General features: G+C 39.2%; 1 long non-coding RNA gene across 1 annotated transcript; it reads right to left on the reverse strand.

Annotated features, from left to right (window-relative positions):
• Nucleotides 1-507: 507 nt before the first annotated feature.
• Nucleotides 508-7118, reverse strand: LOC143433804 (uncharacterized). The gene is made up of 4 exons (XR_013070442.1): nucleotides 6681-7118; nucleotides 3988-6087; nucleotides 3662-3759; nucleotides 508-732 (listed from the first exon to the last, which is right to left on the reverse strand). It is a non-coding gene; the product is annotated as an uncharacterized LOC143433804 (long non-coding RNA).
• Between the last annotated feature and the right edge of the window lie 11541 nt (nucleotides 7119-18659).

Genomic DNA, 18659 nt, shown 5'->3' on the forward strand with positions numbered 1-18659 from the left:
TAATACAGAAATGTTTGTAATGTCAATTCTGTGGACTTCTGACGTTTTGAAAACCAACTATCCATGTAAGGCAATGTGGACAGTTGTCTGTTAACTCCTTTCGGCTATTTCTAAATAAAATATGGAAAACACCCTAACAATAAACTCAAAGCCATGAATTTGCTATAGACCCTTAACTCACAGGCTAACCATCTCAAATCAGTTAAAAAAAAAAAAAAAAAAAAAAAAGGTTAAAGAAAGACTGGGTCTAAGCCTTGTATTCCTAAATGTGTTATACAGGCACAATGCCTATGAGAGTAACAATATTCATCTCATTTTTATACCAATAAGAAGCTCATACCAATGAAAACCTTAAATTTGAAATCAAAATAAATTTTGTACCATTTAAGAAATTATAACTTCATCTTAATAACAATTATACATAGTTTTACCAATAGGTTATGGCTATGCAATAAATCCTAGCTAATCCTTCCTATTCTAACAAAAACCACTACTTTTCCCTAGAAAGACAGCCCAGTCCCCAAGCCCTGGGAATAGGAGTGCAGACTCTTCATTAACTTCTTCAAGCTGGTTACATGTGTTGAGATATTAGAAGAGGGGCAGGGAGAAGAGTAAATTGATAAGCCTCTGACACTGTGTCTTCACTACATCCAGCTGGAATTCCAGAACATCAGAGGTTCGAGCAGGTCTGCTCAGCTTGCTTGATGAGCAGATACACCAAGGCTATGTATTCTGCAATATACAAAATTTTGTTCTCAAAACAAATTTTAGTATAAAGATAATTTTTTGTTTGAATTCTGGAATATAGTCTTCTGGCGGTCTGCCTCTGTCATGTCTAATCCATATAATTCTGGCAGTTTCTATGAGGGTGTGCTCCCACCATCCTCCCATTTCTGCCTCCCTGCTCTCAAATTCCACAACACTAGGGAATCCAAACTTTCAGGCACCAAGGCTTTCCACTTCCACTGATGCCTAACCCCTTACCCCATCTCCCCCTTTTCAAATTACTATAAGGGTGTGCTCCCACCATCATCCCATTCCTGGCTCCCTGCTCTTGAAATTTGCCAACACTAGGGAATCCAAACTTTCAGGCACCAAGGCCTTCCACTTCCATTGATGCCTGGCAAGGCCACCCTCAACTACCTATACAAGTGGAGCCGTGAGTTGCCTCCCTCCCCCTTTGTGTTCTCGGGCTGGAGATTTTAGAATGACTACTCCAGCTTGTTTCTTAGGACCATTTGCTTGAAAAATTGTTTTCCAGCCTTTTACTCTAAGGTAGAGTCTGTCTTTGTCACTGAGGTGGGTTTCCTGTATGCAGCAAAATGCTGGGTCCTGTTTATGTATCCAGACCATTAGTCTTTTAATTGGGGAATTGAGTCCATTGATGTTAAGAGATATTAAGGAACAGTGATTGTTGCTTCCTGTTATTTTTGTTATTAGAGGTGGAATTGTCTTTGTATGACTACCTTCTTTTGGATTTGTTGGAAGAGGGTTACTTTCTTGCTCTTTCTAGGGTATAATTTCCCTCCTTGTATTGGAGCTTTCCTGCTATTAACCTATTGTGTAAATTTGGTTTTGTCATGGAATATCTTGGTTTCTCCATCTATGGTAATTGAAAGTCTTGCCGGGCTATAGTAGCCTGGGCTGGCATTTGTGTTCTCTTAGGGTCTGTATGACTTCTGTCCAGCATCTTCTACTTTATAGTATCTGGTAAGAAGTCTGGTGTAATTCTGATAGGTTTGCCTTTATATGTTACTTGGCCTTTCTTCCTTACTGCATAATATTCTCTCTTCGTTTTGTGCACTTAGTGTTTTGATTATTATGTGACAAGAGGTATTTCTTTTCTGGTCTAGTCTATTTGGCATTCTATAGGCTTCTTGTATGTTTATGGGCATCTCATTCTTTAGATTAGGGAAGTTTTCTTCTATAATTTTGTTGAAGATATTTATTGGCCCTTTAAGTTGGGGATCTTCACTTTCATCTATACCTATCATCCTTAGGTTTGGTCTTCTCATTGTGTCCTGGATTTCCAGAATGTTTTGTGTTAAAAACTTTTTGCATTTTCTTTGACAGTTGTGTCAGTATTTTCTATGGTATCTTCTGCACCTGAGATTCTCCCTTCTATCTCTTGTACTGTGTTGGTGATGCTTGTATATATGACTCCTGATTTCTTTCCTAGGTTTTCTATCTCCAAGGTAGTCTCCATTTGTGAATTCTTTATTGTCTCTACTTCCATTTTTATGTCCTGGATGGTTTTGTTCAATTCCTTTACCTGTTTGGTTGTGTTCTCTTGTAATTGTTTAAGGGATTTTTGTATTTCCTCTTTAAGGGCTTCTACCTGTTTACCTGTGTTCTCCTCAAATTCTTTGAGAGTGTTATTTATGTCCTTCTTAAAGTCCTCTAGAATCATCATTAGAAGTGATTTTAAATCTGAATCTTGCTTTCCTGTGATATGGGGAATTCAGGACTTTGGCTTCTAGTGTGGGAGAACTAGGTTCTAATGATGCCAAGTACCCTGGGTTGCTGATGCTTATGCTCTTGCACTTGCCTTTCACCATCTGGATCTCCTTAGTGCTACCTGCCCTGTTTCTGAGTGGAGCCTGTCTTTCCTATTATCTTCGTTATATCAGAAATGTGTGGGGTGGGTGTTACTACTGGGGTTAGAGCTGGGGCCCAAACTCTGCTCAGTGATCAGGCGCAGACAGGAAGGAACCAGTGCCTAGGGCCAGGAGTGACTTCCTGGGTCCTAATGGGTCCGAGTTACTCCCTGTTTGGGGCAGGCGTTGCTGTCTGCTTACCTAAGATACTGCTGGCTAGAGCTCCTGGCCTGCTTCCTCTGGGTTCTGTGAGATTGGGGGCAGAGCTGCTCCCTGGCATCTGCTTAGTGCTCTGGCTGAGACTGGGAGGAACCAGTGCTCCAGGCCAGGAGCCAGGAACCAACTTTTAAAATGACTTATTTGAGGCCATTCTAGGGTCCAGAAATCTTGCCTATCCCTATCTCTGGAACTTTACAGACATTTATGCTCTATGTCTTGGAAGGCAGCTTCCTTTCTTGAAAACTCAAACTGGCCAAGTAGAATGACTGTGATGTAGGCCCACTGGATACCCTGAACAATGAGAGAAAGGTGCTGGAACATAGACAGGAATAGATGGACATGCTGCCCTTAAAAGTCTATGATGGGTATTGGTATCTGAGACCAATGATGTGGCCCACTACTTGAGGACAGAGGACAGTCCCAGGATTGGATGCAGGTATTTATGAAATTCCTCTGAACATTCTTCCTGGTACGGTGCTCTGGTAACTTGTTGCAGAAGGTCTTAGAAAAGTGAACCGGCAGACTTCCTGTGCTATCGCAGGACTACTCTCGGCCTACCAACTCTCCCACAGGGCCAAAGGTCCCAAGCTGGTTACACCAGACTGTTCTCCAGCTTGCTCCCATAGCGACTGGTTGCTGTGTTTCCAGCTTTGGTGATTCACTCATCCCTGAAACCACTAGTTCCTTCACAGCCATAACCACCCGGTTGTTGGCAGACCCACTTCCCAGTATCCCAGTAAAGTAAAACTCTAAAGCTTCAGATTAACCAAATAGATTTATATATAAGCAAATACTTGAGACACAAGCTGCCCACACAATTAGAATTGTTATCCCAATTATCTAACATTTTCATATGAATAACTCCTTGAGACTGCTAGAGATACTTGGGTATATGTCCGCTGCCATCTCGCCTCCTTCTTCCTTTCCAATGACAGGGCTCCCGCTGCAAATACATTGGGAAGGAAATTTCTGCCACAGTAACTGACAGGGCAGAGAGAAAAACACCCATTCTTGCTCCGAAAAGAGATACAAGATCATATTACAGGGCCATGAAACAACTGCCATTAGCTGTTGCCTTCATCTACAGCAGAAGCAGAGGTCTAGGTAAGGAAAACCACGGTTCTAAGTGTCATTATGGTCTAGGTGCACATAGAGCTAAGAAAAACTTTACCTAGTTGGTGTTGGCCACAACTGTTCCAACTTGCATACAAATACATGTCTGCCACTGTTACGTCAGCTCTATACCAAGTCTGAACAGGATGGACATGATGTGAGCCTCATGAATGGATGTTTCTTCCTTGGCCTGCATCAGGACCCACATCTTTACCTGGGAAAAAGATAGGAATTTCAAATTCATCATCAGTGGTGTGGCTGTGTGCCCAAGGCCCTTTGCAGTGGTACAGCCTGCAAAAATGATGCCTAAAGAAACCTACATCATATAATAGAGAGCACCACTCCTATTGTAGTGATCACTCTGCCAAAATCGCTGTCTACACCAAGACTGCCTATACCTAATATTATATGAACCCAAAGAAAGAATGGGTCTCTAAAAATCCATCATGGCATGTACAATGCTTCTTGCCATTAATCATCATTAGAAAAGCTCTAGGGAATCTATGTCATACCCACATGGAAGTAAGACCAGCAGAACACCATTCCAGCCTTGCAGATGCTTAAAAGAATTTTTTTAAAAAAACTAACTACTGTCATAAACTTGTGTAACAATATAAATCATGTGTGGAAAATAGACACACAGATGAGAAACAAAAGAATCAGTATTAACAGTACAAAAAAACCATCAAATCAAGAAAAATAACTAGAGAAGAGAATAATTCAATATTCAAAACAGCTGAAGAAAATTAAAAAAGGGACAGGAATAAGCCTTTATCATTGATAACAACAATGGAAATAAACAAATATTCTTGTTATGGGAACTCACCAATAATGATACCATCCCATGGACGATGTCAAATGATGTGAGGTAGTGTCCTGTAACTTGCGTACAGGATGTGAGGATCAGGACTGTCTAACTTATATCTAGCATATTAGAGTTTAAGAAAAGAAGATGTAAGACCAGACAAGTGGAATCACAAACTAACGATCAAGAAAATATGTATTCCTACCTCATTCCAGAGCATATTATTTTATGCAACAAACAGCTATGAGGCTACAGACAGAGAGATGGGTCCTTATGCATTCATAGCAATGAAACTCACCACTTCATTTTTATCAGTGGGTGGATGTTTAGATTAAGTAAACCTCAAAGAAAATCAGAATTAAATTATACCTTAAATTATATAGAATGTTTTACAAATTCAAATTAAGTCTATTCAATCGCTATGGAATATACATTGAACTTTTTGTAGGATGAAGCACAGATTAATCCACAAAGAAGCCTTAAATTCTACAAAATTAAGATGTATGAAGAAGCTTTATAAAAACTCACTAGTTCATAAGGTACTTGTTTAAAACAAGAGATTGAATGAAGGTTCCCCACATGAGTGAACAATGTTACTCCCAGAAGATATGAGGTATTGTAATCCCTGTGTAGGTACAGAAAAACCTTTGCAAGAGTTATTAAATAGGGGGTCACAGAGGTATACAAAGCAAGGCAGGCTATTGTCACTGCTCCTGGATGCCCCCTCCATAACTAGATAGTAAGGCCATATTGCTGAAGAAAACACTCACTTTGGTTGTGGACATAAAGAAATTAAGCTTAAATTGACAAAGAAACTCCCTGCTGGGTGGGGACATTTTTATTCTTATTTTGTACTGGGCTCTACATGCTACAATACCAACCTGTCAGGCTGAGCTGTATCCTCTGTAACCAACCTCTTAATTGGATTTGAAGTCTGCTCCACAGGAAGGAATTGATGCCTGGCTTTGTAAACAAGGTCAAAGCCCATGGCCATATCCCTAAGGCAACTACTGTTGTTGCTTTGCTAAAATGAGCATGACTTCTAGCTGCCTTCTAAAATGGAGTTATACTGCCCTCAACCTTGATCGGGAAAGCTTCTTCTTCTACTGGGTGGTAGTTACTGCAGAGACACATAACTGTTTAAAGTGCTGAGAATTAGCAACAGCGACTGCTCCAATGAAGATGGCATATCTTTATACACCTACCCCAGCAGGGCTCCAGGACATTTGCAGAAAAGGAGGTGGGAATTTAAGAGCTGGATGATGGGAGGAGTGGTAAGAAGTGTTGACTTCTGGATTTGGATTGACTGTTGCTCATGTGAACTCACCGCAGCTGTAGTTATCTGCAGGACACCTTGGGTAAGATGAAGCAAAAAGTCTCAGGATGTAATACTGCCTGGTCAGATCACTCACTAAGAAACTATTGGTAGTTGATGTGTTCTAAAGAAGGAGAGTGGTTTTCTTTGTGGGAGGTGTGGCCACTAGGCAATTGCAGTTGGCTCAGTAGATGGTCCCACACCATTGTGGCAGTAAATGTACTCAGTTGTTTAATATATATATGATATCTATAACCTATATATGTATATATATATACACACATATATATGTGTGTATTTATGTATCATATATAATATATAGTATATAGTATATATTATGCATTATATAATATATAATATATAATATTAATATATAATATAAAGGAGGATATAATTAAGGTACATTGTATGTTAAGAATATAAATTTTTCAAAGAAAAAATTAAAAGTAAGTATTTAAAAATCATTTCAAAAAATCTTAACAGTTTTTCTGATCACAATGTGATTAAAAACAAAGTTAAAAATCAAAAAATTTACAAGTACCCTTGAAAACATTATAGAGAATTCAAAAGGGACACTTAAATTGATCTTAAAAATGGAATAAGTAGGGAGACAGAGGAGAGCATCTCAGACCTCACTACCACAAGCGGGGAGGAGACAGAAGAGAAGATCTTGGTTTCTGGGTAGCACTCAGTCAGACCAAGCTCAGGCTTTAGGAGTTAGGAGTGCATGACGTGCCTGGGAAGGCAGGGGCGCCCGCCATTGGGCTGCTCTTGAGTAGCCAGAGAAGTCCAAGGTGGCAAAGGGGGCCAAACGACCCAACGCAAGATGGCGAGTAAATAGATATTTGAAGACATGGTGGAGGAGCGTGTCCACGAAGAATATAAAATCTGGAAGAAGAATACGCCATTTCTGTATGACCTGGTTATGTCCCATCCTCTTCGGTGGCCCAGTCTTACGATTCAGTGGCTTCCTGAAGTGACTAAACCAGAAGGTAAGGATCATGACCTTCATTGGCTGACGCTGGGCACTCATACATCTGATGAGCAGAATCATCTGGTAGATGCTCGAGTTCACATTCCAACGATGATGCACAGTTTGATGCTTCCATTGTGACAGCGACAAGGGAGAATTTGGTGGCTCTGGCTTTGTAATAGGAAAAAAATGAATGTGAAATTAAAATTAATCATGAAGGAGAAGTAAATTGTGCTCGTTAGATGCCATAAAATCCTCACATCATTGCTACAAAAACACCATCTTCTGATGTTTTGGGTTTTAACTATACAAAACACCCTGCAAAACCAGATCCAAGTGGAGAATGTAATCCTGATCTTAGATTAAGAGGTCACAAAAAAAAAAAAAAAAAAAAAAAAAAAAAAAAAGGCTACGTATGGTCTTTCCTGGAATTCTAATTAGAACAGACATCTCCTGAGTGCATCGGATGACCATACTGTCTGCCTGTGCGATATAAATGGTGGACCAAAGGAAGGCATTGTATAGTAGGAAATGTAAGTGGGATGGCTTCTGGCATTCTTTATCCTCTGATTCTAGCACTTTCAAGTGAGCTGTTGCATACTGTATCATATTGTAGCTGTTAGAGAACAAAATGAATGTTACTTAAGAACGAACACATCAGTGTTTTAAAACACATTGCTGGGTATTGCCTTTGAATCAACTGTCGTCATTTTCTCAAACTTTAAAGTGCTTGCTCAAGTTTCCAAATACGCGAGGATAACTTTTACACTTTTTCCTTCCAACACTTCTTGATTGGCTTTGCAAAAACAAAGTTTTAAAATTAAAAAAAAAAAATGGAATAAGTAGATAAAGCAAAAGCTGTATCAAAGGCAAGGAGTTTATACATTTAAACAAATAAGTTGTTTGCTTGACTTCTTCCTTAAAATGCATCACAAGGACTGAGAAAAACAGGAACCAACCTACCTCAAAGAATAAAGTTTGTGGTTAAAGGGACAAAATTATAATCAGTGCCTCTAAAATACAAAGGATCATTAGAGTTACATAGAAGAAATGTGTCAGCAAATTAGAAAACAAGAAATGAAAGTATGGTCCAACCTCATACTTTGTAAAATTAAACTCTAAGAACATGAAAAACCTAGGTAGACCAATAACAAGCCATGTAATTAAATGAGAAAAGGTTCCAAATAAAGAAAAGCCTAGGGCTGATAGCATCATCACTGCAGAACTGTAGCATATTTAAAAAGAATTCCAACTTCTCTCAAATATTCCACCAAATTAAAAGCAAGAGAATCTTCTGGATACATTCTGTGTGCCTAGTATTGCCCTGCTACCAAAACCAGACAAAGAAAAAAAAATACAGCCCAACATTCCTGATGACCATGTGTGAAATTTTTCTCAATAAAACACATACATTCAAATTCAACAACACAGGAAGAACAGTGTCTTGGGACTGCAGAGATGATGAAATAGTTAATAGTACTTGCTGCTTCACAAAGGACAGTGTCTGTAACTCCAATTCTACGGAATCAAATATCCTATGGCCTCTTTAGGCACCAGGAACACACCTGCTGTATACACATACATGCAAATAAACAAATAAAAACAGTAAAACTCAATCTTATCAACGGAGAGTTTTTGAAAACATTTGCCTTGATGAAGCTGATCTGTTCTAGGAATGCAAGGATGGTTCAACACATGCAGGTCAAACAGCAATCCAATCAGCAAGATGAAAGACCAAAATTTGTTCATCTCAATTGGTTATAGAAAGTATTTGATGAAATTCTAACCTCCTTTGCAATGAAAGCTCTTGACATATTAGAAATACTACAGAATTCAATAAGGACTATATGTGGCAAAGCCACAGCAATCAAATGAACTGGGGGAAATGAATGCAGTCTCATGTTTCTAAAAAAAATGACATGGAAAATTTTAGCTGCAGCAATTGTGCAAGTGAAAACAGTAAAAGGCATAGATATCTGCTTATAGATGATAAGGTTCTTTATTTAATGATATTTTTATTGGGTATTTTATTTACATTTCAGATGTTATCCCCTTACCCCATTTCTTCCCCTCCCAGCCAGGAACCCCCTATCCCATCCCCCCTCCTCCTGCTTCTATAAGGATGTGCCCCCACCTAACCCCCCCACTCCCACCTCCCCACTATCGAATTTCCCCACACTTGGCATCCAGCCTTCATGGGACCAAGGATCTCTTCTCCCACCTATGCTGGACAAGGCCATCCTCCACTACATATACAGCTGAAGCCATGGGTCCCTCCGTATGTGCTCCCAGGCTGGTGGTTTAGACTCTGGAAGCTCTGGTTGGTTGGTATTGTTGCTCTCCTCATGGGGCCACAAACCCTTTCAAACCATTTCAGCTCCTTCAGTCTTCTCACTAACTCCTACATTGGGAACCCCTTGATCAGTTCAATGGTTAGCTGTGAGCATCCACCTCTGAATATGTCTGACTCTTGCAGACCTCTAAGGAGACAGCTATATCAGGCTTCTGTCAGCATGCACTTCCTGACATCCACATCAATGTCTACCTTTGGCGACTGCACATGGGATGGATACCCAGGTGGGGCAGTATCCAGATGGCCCCTCCTTCAGTTTCTGTCCCACACTTTGTCTCCATATTTGCTCCCTTGAGTATTTTGTTACTCCTTCTAAGAAGGACCGAAGCACCCACACTTGGTCTTCCTTCTTCATGAGCTTCATGTGGTCTGTGAGTTGAATCTTGGGTATTTCAAGGTTCTGGGCTAATATCCAATTATCAGTGAGTGAATACCATGTGTGTTCTTTTGTGATTGGGTTACCTCACTCAGGATGATATTTCTAGTTCCATCCATTTACCTAAGAATTTCTCGAATTCATTGTTTTTAATAGCTAAGTAATACTCCATTGTGTAAATGTATTTATATATATATATATATATTTTTGTATCCATTCCTCTGTTGAAGGACATCTGAATTCTTTCCAGCTTCTGGCTATTATAAATAAGGCTTCTATGAACATAGTGGAGCATATGTCCTTGTTATATGTTGGAGCATCTTCTAGGTATATGCCCAGGAGTGGTATAGCTGGATCCTCAGGTAATGCTATGTCCAGTTTTCTGAGGAACCACCAGACTGATTTCCAGAGTGGTTGTATCAGCTTGCAATCCCACCAACAATGGAGGACTGTTCCTCTTTCTCCACATCCTCATCCAGCATCTACTATCACCTAAGTTTTTGATCTTAGCCATTCTGATTGGTGTGAGGTAAAAATCTCAGGGTTGTTTAATTTGTATTTCCCTGATGACTAAGGATGTTAAACATTTCTTTAGGTGCTTCTCGGCCATTTGAGTTTCCTCAGTTGAGAATTCTTTGTTTAACTCTATACCCCATTTTAATAGGGTTATTTGGTTGTCTGGAGTCTAATTTCTTGAGTTCTTTGTATATATTAGATAATAACCCTCTATCAGATGTAGGATTGGTAATGATCTTTTCCCATCTGTTGGTTGCTATTTTGTCCTATTGACAGTGTCCTTTGCCTTACAGAAGCTTTGCAATTTTATGAGGTCCCATTTGACAATTCTTGCTCTTAGAGCATAAGCCATTGGTGTTCTGTTCAGGAACTTTTCCCCTGTGCCTAGGTATTCGAGGGTCTTCCCTACCTTCTCTTCTATTAGTTTCAGTGTATCTGGTTTTATGTGGAGGTCCTTTATACACTTGGACTTGAGAGCTTTGTACAAGGAGATAAGAATGGATCAGTTTGCATTCTTCTACATGCTGACCTCCAGTTGAACCAGCACCATTTGTTGAAAATGCTATCATCTTTCCACTGGACTGTTTTAGCACTGTTGTCAAAGATCAAGTGACCATAAGTGTGTGGGTGACCCTAAAACTTCCACCAAAGAACTCCTAAACCTGATAAACAGCTTCAGCAAAGTGGCTGGATATAAAATCAACTCAAACAAATCAGTAGTCTTCCTCTATTCAAAGGATAAACAGGCTGAGAGAGAAATTAGGGAAATGATATCCTTCACAATAATCACAAATAATATAAAATACCTTGGTGTGAATCTAACCAAGCAAGTGAAAGGTCTGTATGACAAGAATTTCAAGTCTCTGAAGAAAGAAATCGAAGAAGATCTCAGAAGATGGAAAGATCTTCCATGCTCCTGAATTAACAAGATAAATATAGTAAAAATGGCCATCTTGCCAAAAGCAATCTACAAATTCAATGCAATCCCCATCAAAATTCCAAATCAATTATTCATAGAGATAGAAAGAACAATTTGCAAATTCATTTGGAATAACAAAACAACCAGGATAGTGAGAACAATTCTCAACAATAAAAGAATTTCTGGGAGACTCACCATCCCTGACCTCAATCTGTACTACAGAGCAGTAGTGATAAAAACTGCATGGTATTGGTACAGAGACAGGCAGGAAGATCAATGGAATAGAATTGAAAATCCAGAGATGATAAGGTTCTACATAGAGAAAAATCTGAAGACTTTCGCTTAAAGACTCTGGGCTTAATAAATCTAGTAAAGAGATAGAATAGAATGTCAAAATACAAAAAAAAAATCAGTAGTTTTTCTATTTACAAACTCCAAATTTGCTCAGAATGAACTAGAGAGTGCAATAACATTCAAAGTAGCTACAAAGTATATGTATACAGGACTAAACTGTAACCAAGGAAATTAAGGACTCTATATTAAAAGTTATAATACTGCTTGAAGTACACACACACACACATACATACACACACACACACACACACACACACAGGTCCATTCCAAGGATAGGAATTAAGAATGTTAAAACAGCTGTACTATCAAAAATGATCTACAGATTCAACCTCATATCAAAATAGTAATGACATCCTTGGTAGGACTAGAAAAACACATCCTAAAATGTCATATGAAAGCATGAACCCAGATAGTAAAAGAACATAGCCGCATCGTGGTATCTGATTTCAACACATACTATAGATCATCAGTGACTAAAGATGTGGCATTGTGATGTAACTGACATAAAGATCCAAGAAACAGAATAGATTAAGCCCGTACATCTGGACCCATTTGATTCTAAACCAAGGTACCAAGAAATATACTGAATAAAGGATAAGTCTCTTCAGTGAGTGCTGTTATGTGGCCCCATGAAGAACTAGAGACTTGAGTTCTCCTCTCTCTCTCTCTCTCTCTCTCTCTCTCTCTCTCTCTCTCTCTCTCTCTTTCTCTCTCTCTCTCTCCATAAAACCAATCTAAGATAATCCAAAAATGGAAATGCCCAGATGAAAAACTCTCAAACTACTATGAGCGAACACAGCATAAATATGTCAGGCATTGATATAGGCAACCACTTTCTGGACAGAATCTTAAAAGAACAAGGAACAAACTTAAAAGCAGGATTGACAAGTGGGGTTAAATTAAGCTAAGGAGATTCTAGGTGACAAACAAAACAAAAGTAAAAGTCACACTGTAGAAAACAAATCATTTTTTCAACTATTAGAAAAACTCTTAAATAATCAGCTTAAAATGGGTAAAATTATCCAAATAGATGACAAGATATTTCTCAAAAAAATACAAATAATTGACAAATATACAAGAAAATTCTTCATAGTAATAGCCAACAGGGAAATACAAATCAAACTACAGTGAGAAAATCTTGGTTGGATTTTGTCTATTAAATCTCAACAGAAGTGGCAAAGCCTGTTGATTATAGTGAGAAAATTAAGCTCTGTGAATGTGAGTTTTACAGCCATCATAAACCCATAGAACACTGTGAGGGTTTCCCCAAACTTCCAAGATGGTCTACCACTTGATGGGGCTACATCATCCCCACATATATATTCACAGGAAATCATCACATTATCGTCTTTGTTGCAACATTTATGATAGTTAACATATATAATCAGTCAAAGTAGCCATTCGCAGCTGAATATGTATATATGTGTGTGTGTATTATATATATCATATATATGTATGTATGTAATATATATGTGTACATGTGTGTATATACATATATATATATATATATATATATATGGGATGTATGTACACATGAAGCATTACTGAATCACAGAAAGGAATAAACTCCTGTCATTTTACAGATTGACATAGATTGAACTAGAGAATATTATATTAAGCTAATAAGTACAGACGCCCCCCAAATCAAGTAATGTATGTTCTTTCTCATGGTAAAAATAAAAATATAAACTTTAGAGGAATGGTTCTTAACCTTTTGCAAGGGTCCTATATTAGATATGCTACATATCAGATATTTACATTACAATACATAATAATAGAAAAGTTACAGCTATGAAGTAACAACAAAATAATTTTACGGTTGAAGATCACCTCAACATGAAGAACTGTATCAAGGTGTCACAGCATTAGGAAGGTTGAGGACCATCGCTTTATAATGACTTGCAACAGAGAGCGATTGAGAAGAGAGATGGGGGACATTGAAACAAGGAGGTGGTGTTTCAACAGGACATTCTATGAATATATGGACACATCACACTGAAGCCTATTAAAATATACCATCAGTATGCACCAGTAAAAACAAACACAACAAAAACAAACCTAAGTCTCCCAAATTGGGGAAATTTGGTTTTTATGGCATCTATACCACATATCAACTCACTCCATTAAATGCTGGCAATGGCAGTCAGACGCCATGGGTCTCAAGTAACAATCTGAGATGAATAGAGATTCAGGCTATCTGTGGCCTTCCAAACCTTGAAGTTTATTTTACACCTTCATTTTTCTCCTAAGATGGATCTCTCATGAGCTGAGCCATTGCTGTTCTGCACAAAGTTTCTCCTCCTCATCCAAGACAAACAAGGAAAAGGATACAAAGTTAGTCTTTAGATTTTCTAATGTTCTAGGACCCTGGCAAGTATGTAAGTGGAGTGCATAAGTGGACAGACAGTGAGTCATTTACCAAGACATTCAGCCTTGCCTCAAACCTGTCCCTACCTCCAATCTCTCTTCCAATGTGAAAACAGACACACTTTCAGAATACCTCCTAGAGACCTGGGTCCTTCACTGAAAAGTAGCACTGCTGAGAAAGACCGTCTCCCCCAACACCAGGCTTGAAGTTCCCTTTCTCCATCTTGGACTTCATCAAGAGATAGGTGAATGCCTAGACCACCGCCCTCCAGATCTGCATTACTTAAGTGGGAGGAAATACATGAAGCAAAATTGCATACTCCATAATCGCATGAGACTGGTAATCTCTTTCAAACTTTGCTCAAACACAGTATTCTTGAAGAAATCTTTCTGATTACTGTTCTGTTCCCTCCCTTTTCTTGAAACACACACGTGCATAGAAGTACATATATGCTCGTACATATTAGTGGACTTCTCTTTGTGCTCCCCCTCTATATGAACATTCTATGGTGACAAAGGCCACTGCCACCTCATTTGATGGTTTTTATACTGTTCCTGGTATAACAGTACTTGGTACAGAATGGCTGCTTAGTAAACACCAGCTGAGTGGGCAACCACAGTTGGCACTTGTTGGCAAAATGGCTTCTGAGAAGTACTGCTTAATATGAGCCCTGAAGATGGAGTCAGTCAGGCAAAGGTGTTGGTTGGAACTAGAAGCCTTTAGATGAGGCCAAGGTCCTGTGGCAAGGTCCTGAAGCATCACATAAAGAACAGAAGAAAGCTCATATACTAGAAGCACATGTCGGGCAGGGATTGGAGATGGGATTAAAGGCCAGGCAGGGCACGATGCAGAATGGATTTCCTTGTGAGTACCATGGGAAGGAATATACGCAAAGCAGCAGTCATGTAATAATCTGAGTTTGAACATGAGCCTCTGCTTCTGTGTGTAAAACAACTCTTGGCAGAGGATGGGATATAACCAGAGAACAGATGTGAGGTTTGCAGTAGTGAGCAGTGCCAGCCAGTATCCACTGAGTACCTAACAAGCCCTGCTCTCAGGATTTTAAACATTATAGCACTTTAAACACTTAATAAGTTCTTTCAATATTTTATTCTTAAAATTTGCTTTCCTGTATTATAATTTGTCGTCAAATAACATTATATATAAAAATGTTAGCTCTGTCATAATGTTAGAGTTGAATGGGCCTCCAAAAAGAATATTACAACTCCAAGGTAACCTTTACCTTTAAGGACCACAGTTTATTCAAAATCACTTAGAAGTGATATTTGGAGCTAAATTTTACTTCGGCAATGTGTGGGATAACAGGAGTTAAGACTATCTTAAAGATGAACCTCAGCTTAGGACTGGTTAAGGAGTTCCAGGCTATTGATGAGAAGATGGGGATATTTAGGAAATACACAAAGAAGACAAATGCAAACACAGCAAACCTGGGAAATGAGGGACTGTGTGAAAGCAGAGAAAAGGGAAACTGATGACATCATCAAGGCTCTGAGAAAGTGGGATGCAAATGACCATGTGCAGGCTCTGTCTGGCTCAGCCTCCTGTAACACTCCCTAGGCAGATAGGAGTCTGCCTCCCAACTGCTGTGGGTGTTACCTGAAAGCCACAGTTTCCCTTTGGCCTGAAGCAATGTCTTCTGGGATTGTTCTTAGCACTATGACTACAGCTGTCTATCTCCCAAGTACCCTGGAGATAAGACTCTTCCTTCTTGGAGAACTAAAAGCTCACAGCTGACAGTCACACCTCAAGGTAAGAGAAATCCATTCAGCAAGTCTTGCTCTGAACTCCCTGTGGCATCAGACTAAGGCTAGACTTCATCAGAAGCTACATCTTGCTTAGTTTCTCCTCCTGCCTTCCTTCCTCCAGACTTCTCTAAGAATCATTCCTTGATAAATTACTTACACAAGAATCTCTGTCTTGGCCTCGGCTTCAATGAGAACTGCCTGAAGATAGAAGCCAGGAAACATGGGTCAAGGGACAGAAGAAAACAGGAGAGGAAATGTTCATTTGGACCTCTTTGTAGGTACTATTAGTCTTTCCCTAACAAGGTCTGAGGGCACCCCCACCCACCCAGAGCACCATTTGCACAGTCAGCATCTGACCACAGTGGGAGAAAGAGGCGGTGGCATGCTGAACTAGTAGATACAGTTCAAGTGCCATGATCTAAAACTGACTTTTGACATCTGTTCTTTAACTTGAGAGCCAAGTACCCATGGAGCTTGTTCGAAGTGGGTTTCATTGGGTGACCTACATTTTAAAATCTAAGTCATTCCCAAATTTAGAAAGGAGAGCCCCTGAGCACCTGGGGATCAGCAAAATATCCCAAACAATTTTTCAAGTGTTTTATTTTTGGCAAAACTTGATTTAGCTCATTTTGCAAGTGCTCGTCTCTCTCCGGCTTTTTAAGCCCTTGGGCATTTCAAAGGAATTTAATCCACATGTTCCTTATTCATTTACATTTTAAGTCATAAAAATGTTATTTTTATAAGAGCTGCTTGATATCCAAGAAACTTTCTGAGCCTTTTAAAAAATCTCTTTAAAGTCTTGGTTGGAGCCAGGGAGCAGACGTGGTGTGTGATGCACTACCCAAAGATGTGATCCAGACAGTCTCCACCAGAGACCAACCTCAGAACAATGCTAAGCCACAGCCAGCCAAGAAACTGATGGCAACTCGAGGACCGAAAAAGTCGGTCTCTGGACACCAGACCATCCTTGAGAAATGCAGGAACAGCCAACAGCCAAGACAACAAAGGATGTCACTGAAGTGTTTGGGCAAACAAGGAATAGAACATATATACATCACAGCAAGCTATCATTTCTGGCAGCTTTCAAAGTCTTCTGCAGGACAAAGTCACCTATTACTACCCAGAGACTCCATGTAGAGAATGTGGTGTCTTTTCTCAGCATTTTATGTACAAGCAAAATAGCATCCTTGAGCATTGATAATATATTACACGTTCTTTTGATAAAGTACAAGGAAGGGCTTAAAATGGTGATTGCAATGTATATCTAATGATATAAAAAATGTTTACATTATATTGCTAAGGTTGAAAGGGGATACACACCTGTAGACAAATCAGAACTACTTTTTTTTCTTTTGGACAAATGAATGTGAGAATCATGCTTACGCATGCCCATTTCTGTTAAACAGTGATTCTCACAGATAGAATGGGAGTGCTTTCTCTCTGTTTGCTTGGTTAGGCTCACTAACGTTCCTGAACTATGCATGTGTAACTCAAGACGCCTTACTGTGTCTTAAGTTGTATGGAAAGTATTCCCAGAATAGTGAAAGGGAGAAATGCCCTTCTCATTCTTCCCCAGGGGTCCAAGCTGGAGGGGGTGCTCAAGCAAGCACAAGATGATCAAATCGTCTGGGAGTCAGTGGAATGCTAGTGATCATTTGCAATGGCTAAATCTGTGGTGACCATGTTTTCTGAACCTCAAATTGGTCACAGGATCTAGCATGGGGAGAAGTGTGCAGCAGCTTAGATTAGTTTAAATTAAAAGTGTTCTGAGACCCCTAAGGCATATTGTTGTTCTGCCTACAGGGCTTTCGCAATGAAGAAACATTATAAAAGACAAGAAAATGGAGCCTCCTAGGAAGAAATAGTAAGAGCTGCTAATTTCCACAACTGTAGCTAGCTGCTGGTACCTGAAATCCACTCAACAGGGACCCTTGGGTTTCCCTCATGTTAATGTATGTGGCAATTTCAATCCAAATACTTGCTTCCACTCTTCCAGCACCTGGTCAGCTGCTGCTTAAAGTTCTGCCTACACAAAATGAGCCCAACTGCCAATATTAATTACCTCTATAATTTTCCTGGAATCTGTAGAGTAAGCACTTTCCCTGGAAGTGGTACTGTCTCTGAATATCATTTATACCTTCTGGCTCCTCTACCATCCCCACCAACCTCAGAGCTTGTTTTGAAAAATAGCCATTTTCTCTCTGTTCTACTGGGCTCTTTATAGGCCTCTTTGATCACAGGTGGAATAAAGGAAAGCAGAAATATCCTTTCCCCAGTCTCTGTTAACCAAAAGTTTAGATAAATTATCTGCCCTTTAAAAAACTGTGACTCAACATTCAGATCCAATGAACAGGGTAAGTGAAGGAATACAGTTATCACATAAAAATCTATTTATTTCAAACCTTGGGAAGACTTTTTGTCTTAAAAAATCTGTGTTGATTTTATTTCAATATACTGTAGTCTCACGTTCAAGAATGAATGAGTAGATCCATTTAAAACAGGTGTTAACTTCAAAGACTGAAAATAAGAAGTTAAACCAATCAGTTAACATGATTAATTACTTTTCTACCCAGTACTCTTTGCTCGGGTGTTGTGTCATATGGACAGTTCCCACATGCTAACACACCTTTCTTCCCAGGGACATTATTTTTCACAAAATTTACAGCAGCCCTAGTTGTGGGTAAATATTCCATAAATTGGATGGCATAAATGAATGTCAAAAGTCTTTCAGCTCATCGTAAACCAGCAGAAGGTTTTATTGGCCCATTCTCTGAGAAACGGTGTGGGGAGAAAACCCATTAAAAGGGAAATATAAACCAAGGCCAAATTGTGATCACCATAATTTCAAATACTTAAAAATAATGTCTCTAGTGCTAAGAAAAACTTGTTTTTCCATTAGAGCCCCAATGACATTTTATACTGTTGCTACTACTACACCATCTAAATCCAGACTCAGATGTTTCCAGAAGTCACGTGAGAGACTGT

Source organism: Arvicanthis niloticus, unplaced genomic scaffold (assembly GCF_011762505.2).
Source record: "Arvicanthis niloticus isolate mArvNil1 unplaced genomic scaffold, mArvNil1.pat.X pat_scaffold_984_arrow_ctg1, whole genome shotgun sequence".
In the NCBI taxonomy this organism is placed as follows: Eukaryota; Metazoa; Chordata; class Mammalia; order Rodentia; family Muridae; genus Arvicanthis; species Arvicanthis niloticus.